The sequence below is a fragment of the Ahaetulla prasina genome, chromosome 3 (genome assembly GCF_028640845.1).
Source record: "Ahaetulla prasina isolate Xishuangbanna chromosome 3, ASM2864084v1, whole genome shotgun sequence".
Lineage (NCBI taxonomy): Eukaryota > Metazoa > Chordata > Lepidosauria > Squamata > Colubridae > Ahaetulla > Ahaetulla prasina.
Window position 1 is genome coordinate 30239561 of NC_080541.1, and position 13093 is coordinate 30252653.

A 13093-nucleotide genomic window follows, 5' to 3' on the forward strand; every position below is an offset into this window, starting at 1 on the left:
ACTGAAACGGCAGTGTCCCAGGGTCTTGTTGATCTCCTTTTGCAACCTTCTGACAAGCAAAGTCAATGGCGAAACAAGATAAACTTAACAACTGCGTTAATAATTTAACAACTGCAATGAGTCACTTAACAAATGAGGCAAGAAAAATGAGATAAAACTCACTTAACAAATTTTCCACTTAACATAAATTTTGGGCTGAATTGTGGTTGTTTATTTTTTTTTTTTATTTATTAATCATATTTATATACCGCCCTATCTCCCGAAGGACTCAGGGCGGTTTACAGGCACTTAAAAATACATAACACAAATACAATATAAAAACAATTAAAAAACTTATTCTAAAGCCCGTTATTAAAATATAAAAACAGAACCCAATTAAAACCCATAAATTTAAAATCTAGCTCAGTCCTGCACAATTAAATAGATATGTTTTAAGCCCAGCGGAAGGTCTGAGGTCCAGCTGACGAAGTCCGGGGGGTAGTTCGTTCCAGAGGGTGGGAGCCCCCACAGAGAAGGCCCTTCCCCTGGGCGCCGCCAGACGACATTGCCTCGCTGACGGCACCCTGAGGAGACCCTCTCTATGAGAGCGCACGGGTCGGTGAGAGGTATTCGGTAGCAGTAGGCGGTCCCGTAAATAACCCGGCCCAATGCCATGGAGTGCTTTAAAGGTGGTCACCAGAACCTTGAAGCGCACCCGGAAGGCCACAGGTAGCCAGTGCAGTCTGCGCAGGATGGGTGTCATGCGGGAGCCACGAGGGGCTCCGTCTATCACCCGCGCAGCCGCATTCTGGACTAACTGTAGCCTCCGGATGCCCTTCAAGGGGAGCCCCATGTAGAGAGCATTGCAGTAATGGTTGTAAGTTGAGGACTACCTTATGTTAAATTAACATCCTCCCTAGTTGAATGCTGATTAATATAATACAGCAGTGTTGGTTTCCTACCCCTTGTGAAACAGGTCAAAAGTTACCTAGAGTTTTCCAATGTTGGGAGATCAGATTTTAAGAAGGATCTTAGTTCGCACAGCAGATATTGGTAAAGCTTGCAACATCAATGAGTATAGCTGTCTTTTGTTATGACTCCTTACTAGCTAGTGATAAAGCATGATGACTTCCTTTCTGGAGGTAGAAAACACTTCTCAAGGCTTTTCACCGAAAGATTCTTTTCTGGTCTCCCTTTAAAGGTGTGGAGTTGATAACCATCAGAGTAACATTGACCAGGGTGATAAATGAGCACTTTTTCAGCTACATTTGTCCATGGACTCAGCCTTCCATCCTTTATAATGTAGGTAAAATGAGGACCCAGATTGTTGGGGGGGGGCAGTACAAGTTGACTTTGTATATAATATACAAATGGATGAGACTATTGCCTTACACAATGTAAGCCGCCCTGAGTCTTCGGAGAAGGGCGGGATATAAATTCAAATAAAAAAATAAAATAAAAAAAATATTCTTCTAGACAGACTGCAAGGTTTGGGAGTTGGGAACACTGTATTGCAATAGTTTTGTTCCTTCCTGAGTGGCAATACTTGTTGTTAATAAGATGAATACTTGAACCTATGATCTTCCTTATGTATGGCACCACAACGCTCAGATCCCTCCTTATACTATTTAACATATATATGAAGCAGAAGGAAAGGTTTGGGATTAGGTAGCCATAGGAACCACACAGAAATGCTGTGAAAATCCATACCCAATGGATGGAAGGAGTAAGACTCTAGTTGAGAATTTACTAGCATTGGGGAGTGACTGTTTAGTCAGAATCCAGTTAATGGTTAAATTGTTTCCCTGCTGGCTTTGCCACGATAGCAATTTTTTCAAACCAAATTGGAGATGTTCCTGAATTCATAACTCCACCTAGATCCATAAATGAAAGCTGTTTTCACTGCTATCTTTGCTCTATTGTGGCTAGTACATTGTTTGCAGTCCTATTTGGATCAGGAATCTCTGTCAACAGTCAACCTCTATGTGAGATCAGTGGCTATACAATTGTGATTAAATAAATAATCTCTAGATTAGATTATAGATTATTGTAATGCACTCTATTAGAACTACCATTGAAGAGTAACCACAAATATCAATTGCTGTAAGGGTGGATGAGCCTGGTAGCTACAGTATTTTATAAACCACATCAAGTTGCAGGTTGGTCCGCTTTCTTAAAAGAGACAGGTCTTCCCACTTCTTGTGATTAAAAAAAATCACAAGAAAAAGAACCAACTAAGTGCATTTTTTTAGAACCATCTAAACTGCAATTTGTTTATAGATAGGCTTGAAAGAAAAGTACTAGTTAGAATGCCTGTATTGGTACTTTTATCCTCTCCCCCCCAAGTAAATCTTACTAACCTGAGCTCAGAGAGACTGGTTCTTTCATTTAATCATTTCCAAGCTTGTTTACCGCTAAAGACATCTGATAATTGGTACAGCTTGCAGAATTTATGTGAGATAGTTCAGCAGTATAATATCATTGTGGATGCTGCACATTAGGTTTCTGACTACAAATCAAAGCCCAATAGGGTATGGGTTTAAGGGACTTTTACCTCCAAGTTGATCCCAGTGATGCTGTTTAGTTCATTAATATTGAATTAGACTTTTTCATGTCTTTGACTCCTAGTGACTGCCTGGATTAGTTGGCTTTCTGTCTAAGGCGAGACTAGCAATCACAGTTTCTTGATTTCTATCCTAATGCCTTAACCACTATACCAAACTGGCTCTCAATGTTATTTTAATTAGATAGATTTCATAGCTATAATTAGATTTTTCTTATCAAACCAAATTATTTCCGTAAGACTGATAAAATCATATTTAATATATCTGATCCCTTTTGCATGTCTTTTTTAGCAGTTGCCAAGTTTTCTACAGAAATAAATGGAAAAATATTAAGTGTTCTTTGACTTCATATAAGTAGAGCATAATTTAAGAAACTAACAGTCAATAAAATATTTTTAATTAACCTATGGGGAAAAATATCCAGACAAGCTTTTTGTTGTTTGCTTATCTAGTTGGCTTTGGCATTTTTGTGGCCTGGTTGATATAGTTTCAGTAAGATTATCGAAGCAGCTATTGGAGTATAACTATTTGTAATGTATTGATTTGTTTGAATGCATGCATTACAAACATGGAGTTTTTACCTTGGACACAAGTGAATGTGCTTATAGCAAGTTCTTAAAGCATTTTGGAATCATTTATCTACTGCTTCTCTAAGAGGTAATGCATTTTCTAATATTGCATCCTTCTGTTTATTTTTGAGTAGTGAAGAGATGGAGCTTAGATTATAGATGCTTGAGCTGGAAGTACAGAAAGAAGTGGCCTAAAAGCTGTGCTAGATTTCAATAAAATTACTTTCAAGAATAATTGAAAGCTCTTAAAGAGGTCCATGTATGCTTCTCCTTCGTTATTTCAATAATTATCAAGCATTACAAAAAAGGCTTTTTACATCAAAGCATTACAAAGATGTTTTCAGAGACATTTGATGCCAACTTCTCATGACCCCAACCCCTACACACATAAAATTAAACACTCTGATTGAAGTGTGCAATCTCTGTAGTCCAAAGTTGGAGAACAGTTGTGTAACTACTGCTGTTGCTGCCATCTACACTCACATTAATAACGGGAAGTATGTACATAGTTCAGATTGCAGCAAAGCACAATCTAAGTTTGGTAATCAGTAAGACCAGTTTTATAGGCACCTAATCATGCAGTGTTACTTAATTTTTTAAAAAAGTTTTGATGAATGAATTTGTGCAAGAAGATATAGCTTCTAAAATTCCACTTTCAATCCTAATGAAGTCCATTCTTAAAGTATACTACTAATGCAGACAGAGCAGCTGTGGGATCAAGGTTCCTTTTCAACTGTGGCCAAAGGGTTTCAAACAACATAAGCAGACTAGCATTTCAAAGCAGCACATGCTTGAAAGGACATTCTCTTCTACCTAGCTAATTCCTAAAATATGATCTGAAACCAGTGACTAGTCAGATGGAGTCTTAGGTTTACATTGCTAATGCAAAAATTCTCAGGCAATAGGGATTAGGGCTGCAATTCAACACATTTTTGTGAAGTCTATCTTAGCTGTTTCTGCATTCACATCTGTAGCGCTGTGCTGCAAATAACTTGCTGGGAGGCAAGTTCTCAAGAATTAAGCATGCTTTATTTGGGAAATAGATTAACAACACATGTCAAAAACAAAGGTGTCTGCAGAAACATAAGAAAGAAACATGAGAAACATTCTTGCTTGGATGAAAACAAAAGACATAGGACAATTCTGGCTTTTTCCTTGACTTTTGAAATTAACCAGAGCAGCTTTGGGTGTAAAAGGCATAGGCAAATAAAATATCTAGAGCAAGAATCAGCCAAAAATTGGAGATAGGAGGGCAAAGATAACAAGAGAGAGAAAACAAAGAAAATTGTTTTGGCAAACACTGAAATATAGTAGAGGAGGTGGGAAATATACAACTAGCCTGGCAATCATGGGAACTTCCTTGCCTTGGCCATGAACAGTCCAGATGATGAAGTAGATGTGATTATCACCTGTATATGACAATGATTAATCTGCAAGTTTTCTATTGGGTTGAGTACTGTATCATACACAGCCATGTTTTGTTGAACAAGCCACAATGTTTTGACTGACACTATGGTTTATGCCATAAACCATACCTTACCACAGCTTTCCGTAGTAAGTTAAGATCAAACAAATAGTAACATGGTTTCCGATGATACATGAACTCAGTCTTTACTATTATGCTATTATTTCTCTATAGTGTAAATATTTTTGACTCACATATTTCATTCATTGTAGAATCTTTTTATATATCTTGGCTCAGAGAGCCAATGTAAAAAAAATCAAAACAAATAGGCTAATCAAATGCCCAATCCATTAGCATGCCACTAAGTGAAACAAAAGCATACCAGAAGACAGACAATATTATTTTGGTTATTTTAAATTGACACACTCTATGGAGAAAACAAAATGAAAAAAATCAGTAAATTTTGTCAGTTTTAACAATGAAACAAGATAAAATATTATATAAAATATAACAATCATGAACTCAGTAACAAGGAGCAAAGATAGAAAGCATAATAGCATTGTAAACAACTTGGGAAGAAAAAAACCATTTTTTGGTGCAGACAATTAGTGTATTGATTATGTATTTCTCTGCATAATTAACTGCATAGGAACATCATTGTATTAAAAAAATTCTTTGCAAAAGATCAGACTTCCCCAAATGTTATGTTTCTGTTATGTAACTCTAAACAATAATCGGTCTTGGATTAGAGCATATTATTCAAGTACTGGAAAAAATTATTTATGTAACTGTGAAAGATATGTTAGTAATAAATAAATTAGCATGTCAGCTAAATAAATAGTGGAACTAACTAACTAACTAACCAGCTGGGCATTGTTACCAGTTCTGCGAACTTGGCCAGATTTTTGCCAGCAGTTCTTAAGAACTGGTCAGAATCGGTAGCAACCCACCACTAGTTTGGACCCAGAAGGTAGTAAAGGCTTTTCTTAGATAAAAGGTTGGTTTAGGAAAAAGAGGGATCCTTGTTTTTCCTAAACCAACCTTTTATCTAAGAAAAGGTTCTGAGCTGCCATGAGGCAAGCCTCATGGGATGGTCAGAAGAGCCTTTTAAAATCATTTTTTCCTCTGGCGATCCCAGATGAGTTTCCTGATCCTCACAGGCTTTTAAAATCACTTTTTTACAACCTCTTACAACAGTCCCCAACCAATCGCCCCCTCCCCCACTTACCTAATTACTGCTCCTTTCAGGCTGCAAAGCCATGCTTTCCTTCAGTTTCTGCAATCAGTTGCATCAGCTAGCAACTGAACCTGCCTGCCTGCAATCCATCTCCTCTGTGAGCAACTCAATCTGCCTGCCTCAATTGGGTAAGTAAACTATTAAAAAATAGTTAATTGGGTTTCTTTTAAGTAGTTGGGTTTTTAGACAGCCAGCTTTCCTGGCTGAGGAACTCTTGGGAGTCCACAAACCATAAAGTTACTAAGGTTGGAGACCCTTGATCTAAAAAATATAAATATTAATAAAATAATAAAATATTTCTGCAGCTTTCTGAGATTTGGTGTGTTTCTGTAGTGTTTCATTCTAACTACACAAACACACAAAATCTCACAAAGCTGTATATGGCATTTTGTGTGTGTTTGTCAGTTGTGTTGTGTAAAGTGTGAAAGTTGGTTGTTGAGCTTTTTGTGGCTGTGTGAAGTTCCTGCTTGGGCCATTTTGGGTGAGGTGCAGCTGCTTTTACATTGTGTGTGAGTCAGTTGTGTTGTGTTGTGTGGGTGTAAAGTGTGAAAGTTGGTTTTTGTACCTCTTATTGTTTTGTATACTTTGTTTATTATTTTTATTATATATTGTTATTGGCCACGCCCACCCAGTCACATGACTGCCAAGCCACTCTCACCCAGTCACATGACTGCCAAGCCACGCCCAGTGTCACATGACCATCAAGCCACACCCACAAAATAAGCCACACCCACAGAACTGGTAGTAAAAAAAATTGCAACCCACCCCTGGTCCAAACAATTATCTGTAGTGGTTATAGGAAGAGTTGCTCCAAGGGCATTTATGAGACAAACGCTGCATTTGCAGGATTCAGGCCATAGACATAGCAGAACTCACACATTACATGTTGTCTTTATTTCCTGGCATGAAGACTAAATAAGAGTGGCTTCTGGTTCATTCTGTCCCAAATTTCCAAAAATTATGAAATGCTTCTTCAGCATCACTTTCCTCCAAAGATATGGGTGGATTGGACTTTGAGGGCAAAGTTGAAGCCCAAATGGTCATTTGGGGATTGCCAGATGATACAACAACATAAACAGATCTGGCATTAATTTCTGGGGTAACATTGGCAGCTGGGGCTTCACAAGATTTATGATGCTTACTACGCTATATTAAATTATTTTTCCATTGAGCATATATATATATGCATATATATATATATATGTAGGTCTTTGGTTATTTGGGTTTTTTCCCACGTAAAATTGGAAGTGTCTTGGCGACGTTTCGACGAAGTCTCATTCGTCATCTTCAGGCTTCAGCTTCGTGCTTCTGGGAGCAATGTGTGATTGCAGCTGTTTCTTCTTTTTTAACTGCTAGTGGGGGTTTGAACTGATTGGGTGGGAGCTTGGCTGTGTTCTGATTGGATGGGGTTTTTTTGTATATATATTTGTATATATACAAATATATTTGTATATATATTTGTTTTCTGAGGTTTTCACGGGTGTTTATATGTAGGTCTTTGGTTATTCGGGTTTTCTCCCACGTAAAATTGGAAGTGTCTTGGCGACGTTTCGATGAAGTCTCATTCGTCATCTTCAGGCTTCAGCTTCGTGCTTCTAGGAGCAATGTGTGATTGCAGCTGTTTCTTCCTTTTAACTGTTAACTTTTAACTTTCCTGTTAAAAGGAAGAAACAGCTGCGATCACACATTGCTCCTAGAAGCACGAAGCTGAAGCCTGAAGATGACGAATGAGACTTCGTCGAAACGTCGCCAAGACACTTCCAATTTTACACGGGAGAAAACCCGAACAACCAAAGACCTATATAGACTCAGGGCAGCTTACACTGTGTTAAGCAATAGTCTTCATCCATTTGTATATTATATACAAAGTCAACTTTTATTGCCCCCAACAATCTGGGTCCTCATTTTACCTACCTTATAAAGGATGGAAGGCTGAGTCAACCTTGGGCCTGGTGGGACTTGAACTTGCAGTAATTGCAAGCAACTGTGTTAATAACAGACAGACTTAGTCTGCTGAGCCACCAGAGGCCATTTTCTTGTTTACTTACTTTTTTATGCTATCAATAAAATTCTCTCCCAGTTTAACAAATTTTTAAAACAACAACCTCAAAAAATAAAAACAACAATGTTGCATAGTGTAGATAAAAACACTGTACAACCTATCACAGTAAAACAACAAACTAGCTTTTCCTGGTTTGATTATGTGCCTTCAAACTGGTGTCAATTTTAGTGACTGAACTAAGTGCAGTCAACACCATTATAATTATTTCTATTCACCTCACTGCTGGTTATCTTCTTTCTTTTCACCTTTCCTAGTATTTGAATTTCCCAAAAGAGCCAGATATAAGCATAGTGTGTCCAAAATATGATAATTTATTTCCAGGGATCATTGTCATGCTGGCAGGAAAATTCTATAGAGAGAGCTAAAGGTTAGGAAAAGCTGCACTAAATCTTATAACTAGCAACAGCAAAGCATAAACATTTGTAGAACCCAGGAATTGGGCACCTGAAATTTTGGGTACCCAAAAATGAACACCTTAGTTTCCATTTTAAGAACTCTTCTGAAAGTATAGAAAAGACCTGATATAATTGAAGTACTTAGACACTCAAAGAGTTCTATGCAAATATGTACAAATAAATATAATATGCATGCTTAGATAAATTGTCCAGAGTGAGAGTTCAGTACTAGTAATGATGGTGATGACCTCCAACTATATCTCTCCTTTAAGTCCAAATATGAGAAAGCTATTCAAGGTCTAATTCTGTTCTGATGTTGATAGTGGGCAGTATAAATGTATGAGCCTTAATAAAGAGTTGCTTAGCTTAGAGGCAAATTGAGGCAATAGGGATTCAGCCTGTACTAGAGAGGATTACCCTCCCCCTCAAAAGACTCAATTTGGGCTTCATCTTGGATTTGAGCATAAGTAGATGCCCAAGGTTAGGTCAACCCGAGTACAACTCTTGTCAGCATATTAATATCTTGTTCCTTGAAAACATTATACATGTACTAATCTAGGCCAGAAGTTTTCAATATTAGCAAAAAAAAAATCTCAGAATTCTTGATTCTGAGAAAATTGGCCGCATTCAAGTTAAATTATTTTAGGAAGGCTTTGCCCTTAGTCTCTCAGGGTACCCTTTGAAGGCCTCAGTTTGAAAAACGCTGATCTAGACTATGTTTCTTTAAAACTTTAATATCCTCAACGGCCTTTACATTTCAGGTAGGTTGCCAATTACAGCGAATTCCATGCACATAACAAATAATGTTAGAAAAAACATTTCTATTTTAGAAGTAAAATAGCTGTTTTGTGAGTATTCCTGTAAATTAACAAAATGGCTGCCATAGTGGATATGGCTTGTCTCACACCATCACTAGAAGGCAAACCAATGTACTTACTTTCTTCCACCTGTTCTAAGCTCTGAGGATATGCTCTGCATCTGATCTTCCCTCCCCCCACCCCAGGCAGGTGGATAAATTTTCAAGCAAAGTGCAAGATTGCAATTACTAAGTTTTTATTTTCTAAGAATGCCTTTTGAACCCCTGTGGGGCCAAAGAGCATTAAAATAAACAAATAGAATAGAGAATGGCTCATATTTGTCACATGCCACTTCTTCCATGAAAATAAACACAAGTTGATGTAGGGACGCCAGAGGGGTGGGCAGCCTTGGAGGTGCTCTTGCCACCCCCAGATGTTTTCCTCTCCTGCAGTGATTAGATTAAAACAAGGAACTGATGGCTCTGCTTACGCAGAAGGGTGGAGAAAGTCTAAAGGTTTCAAAGGTATAACTTCTTTTCCTTGCTCTGTGAAGTGTGATCCTAAAATATCCGACAGAGGCAAAAAAAACCCCACTGCCCCCTCTTCATTAAAAGGTAAGAGTTTGATGTTCAGTATATTAATGTTTACCATAATTGCATTACTGTATGTCTATATTCTGTGTAAATTTTGGTTAACAAATGTGTCACATTTTAATTCATTATTTTATTAGCAAACCTAGTTCATAAAGTAAAAACCTAAATCAAGAACCATAATTTTTTAGGGAAAAGTGAAATTGAAAAATTCTAGAAATTTTTCATGGCTAAGTGACTAAGAAACTACTATGCAGGTGAAGAAATTAGGGTTCAGTGAAGTTCTATAATATTGTTAGATGTCACTTTCCCCCCCTTTTATTGTTGTAGTACCTCCTTTTTATTGGAGATAAAAGGTCTGTGTTTGTGCCAGTTCCGTTCACAAAATACCTTAAAGAAATCTCAACAGAGTAATTTCTTAACTTAGAAGACTTAGAAAATTTTACTTGCAGAATACAATCTGCCTAGGATCATCTCTCCAACCATTTTTATTCATTTGGGTCTTCTCTTCTTCCAGAATCAAGTAAACATTTCTTAAAATAAATAGAAAAATGAATTATTTAAAAAATATAAACATATTTTAGGCTCAGGATTGTAGTGTTGTTTATAAAAAGTAAGAGGGACAGAGCCAAAACAAATTATATCAATTTTCTTAAAAATTAAAATCTACAGTTGAACATTGGTGTTTGCTTTTCTTTAAAAAATAGTAAACTCTCTTACACCAAGCTTGACTCTTGGTGATTACATTGATATATTGCTGTTGCCTTTTCCCCAGTTGCTTTTTCAACTTACCTGTCTTCAGTGGTAGGGTCATCTACTGCTGGCATTTTTTCCTTTAATTAACCTAAATTCTAATACACTCTTAGCACACATTTCTGCACATTTTGGCATAAAATACATTGTTCTAACTTTTCATGAAAGAGTCAAACAGAAAGGTTACAACTACTGTATGTGCAATTTAATCTACTAGTAGTTACAGTATATAATACTTATGTAATATAATACCTATGTTATCTTGCACATGCTTCCCCCATGGTATTGTATAAAAATATATAAATTAAAAAAAATCTTGCTGGTTTCCAACTTCAAATATGGATTTTATTGCCAGAGTGTGGGGTGTGCGTGTATGCAGAATGCATGCTTAAAGATTAAGAAAAACAGTTCCCCACATTATTTGCTCTAAGTCTATATTACTTGTTACAGTATAGTTAGTGGCAGCATCTAGTCAGTCATGGCATGGTAAAACATTTCCATATTGTTGCCAAGAAAACAATACAAAGTATAGTCACTTTGATGTTCTACTTCTGCTATCTCAGACATAGCAAGGCTTTTCTGATCTGTATTCTTGAAATTTAATTAATGCAAAGGTGTGCGCGTGCACAGTGCACTCCAAAAGGAAGCATGGGGTAAATAGAACAGCGCGGGGGGGTGGGGTGATCAGCTGTGGTGCACAATCTTTTTTTTTTACTTTTAAAAGCATTTTTTTTACAACCTCTTCGGCAGAAGTGGTTGTAAAAAAATTGCTTTTAAAAGTAAAAAAAAGGCTCTAACAATTGTGTGGCTCAGCTGGAAATGGGCGGGGGTGGGGAAGGATTTTTGTTACCGGTTCTCCGAACCACCTGCTGCCATCGCTACCGGCTCGGCTGATCCGGTCCGAACCGGGAGCATTTCACCCGAGTCATAGTTATTTTATGCTTATTCTCATTGAACATTTTGAACTCTCAGTGGCTATTATTTTTCCTTCCATAAATATTTTCCCTCCACCTTTTTTTTTTAATTTCTGCAAGTTTTGGAATCCTATGACTTAGAAGATAATATTGATATTTCCTACTTTGCAGTTTATTCTGGAAACTACAGATTGCTAATTTCATATTTTCTTGTGATAAAATTCCCATATTATTTTGCTATATATTATTTTACTTCACTTCACTTACGTTGTCCTGTTATATTTTTTCTGGGCTACACACACATGCCCTTACCATTGTTGGAATTATGCTGACTAAAACTTTATGCTTTCCTTTCCTTACATAAGTTTTTCTAATTCCATGTGGAATATTTATTATTGAACAATATGTACTAATTTGTTGTACTAAGGTGACCCATAGTTACTACTGAAAGGTTGTAACACATGTTTCTTCTCAAGTATCTTCTCTCTTGTTTTTTGTTCTGTAAATATTGGCAAAGATCAAGCTTGGGATTTGTCAAAGCAACTACAGTATGATGTTCAGGTGGAAAGCCAAATGCCTTGGGGCAAACTAGAAATAACACAGAAGCAGCATGAGTTACACTTCTGACATTTTTAAAGGGAAATGTTATTAGAAGAATCTAAGTTAAATAAAAGATGATAAAAAGCCTGTTAAATTTTATTCTTTAGATATTTTCATTCAAAATCTACTTTCTTAGCTGTTTTTATTCACGCTTACGAGAATGTACAATAATTGTATTGCTGCATTCACACATCCTGGCAACCTGTGATTAGTATAACAGTTTATTGATTTAACCACAATAGGCTGGGAAGACACAATATGCTATCTTACAAGTAAATAAACTATATTATGGCTTAGTGTGGTGTGGAAACCATATTTTTATGTGTATGTGTAAGAAATTGAGCTGTTCTGAATATCCAAATAATAGGAATGGAACTATAAACCAGCTTATTTTGCCAGTTGCAGCTTCCAATATCATTCTTTATTCATATACTAAAGAATTTTTATATATGTCTCAAGTCATGTCTAGGTTCCTTGATCATCAGATTGTTGCTGAACAAGGAAAAAATATATATTTCAAAGACTGGACTTCTAATTGTATGATTTCTTTAAAAGTAAAGTTTTAAAAGTTATATAATTTCTGCATTTCTAAACATTAAATAGGTCCTAACATCATTTTTAAGACTAGTGTTCTCTTTTCATTTGTATCAGATTATTGTCCTTTCTTGCAATATTTCCCACTGAGTGTTAGTTTAGCAGTTAATTGTCCTAGTTATTTTTACAAATTGTTTCAGAAAAAAATATTATTTTTTATTTTTGTTAAAAAAAACAGTAACAGTTCAGATAAATAACACTTTCAGTTAACACAGTGTCCCAAGAAGTAGGTGCAATTAGGCAGTTCTTAGATAAATTCTTGCCAAATCCATGTATATTTATACTGGGGGATTCCAGGACAGGTAACGTTGGTCAGGTCAATTAATAATTATCTAGCAGTAAAATGTACTGTATTCAGAAAGTCACTAATAAGTGTACTAGAAAGGCAGCCTCTGATACCATGATAGGGTCCTAATGATAAGCCTGGAAAGTGAAAAGTCTGAAATAATGCACCACAGTGTGAAAGTCACACAGCGCAGGCTGTAACCTGAACTGTTTGAACTTGAAAAGTATGCTGGCTGTAATCTGGAGCAACTTTTTTTCCCCTCTGTTGTCAGCATTTACAATAATTTTGTCTGATTTTAGGAGTCCAAATCTACTTGGTAGATAAATTGCCTCACTGCCCTCTAATATG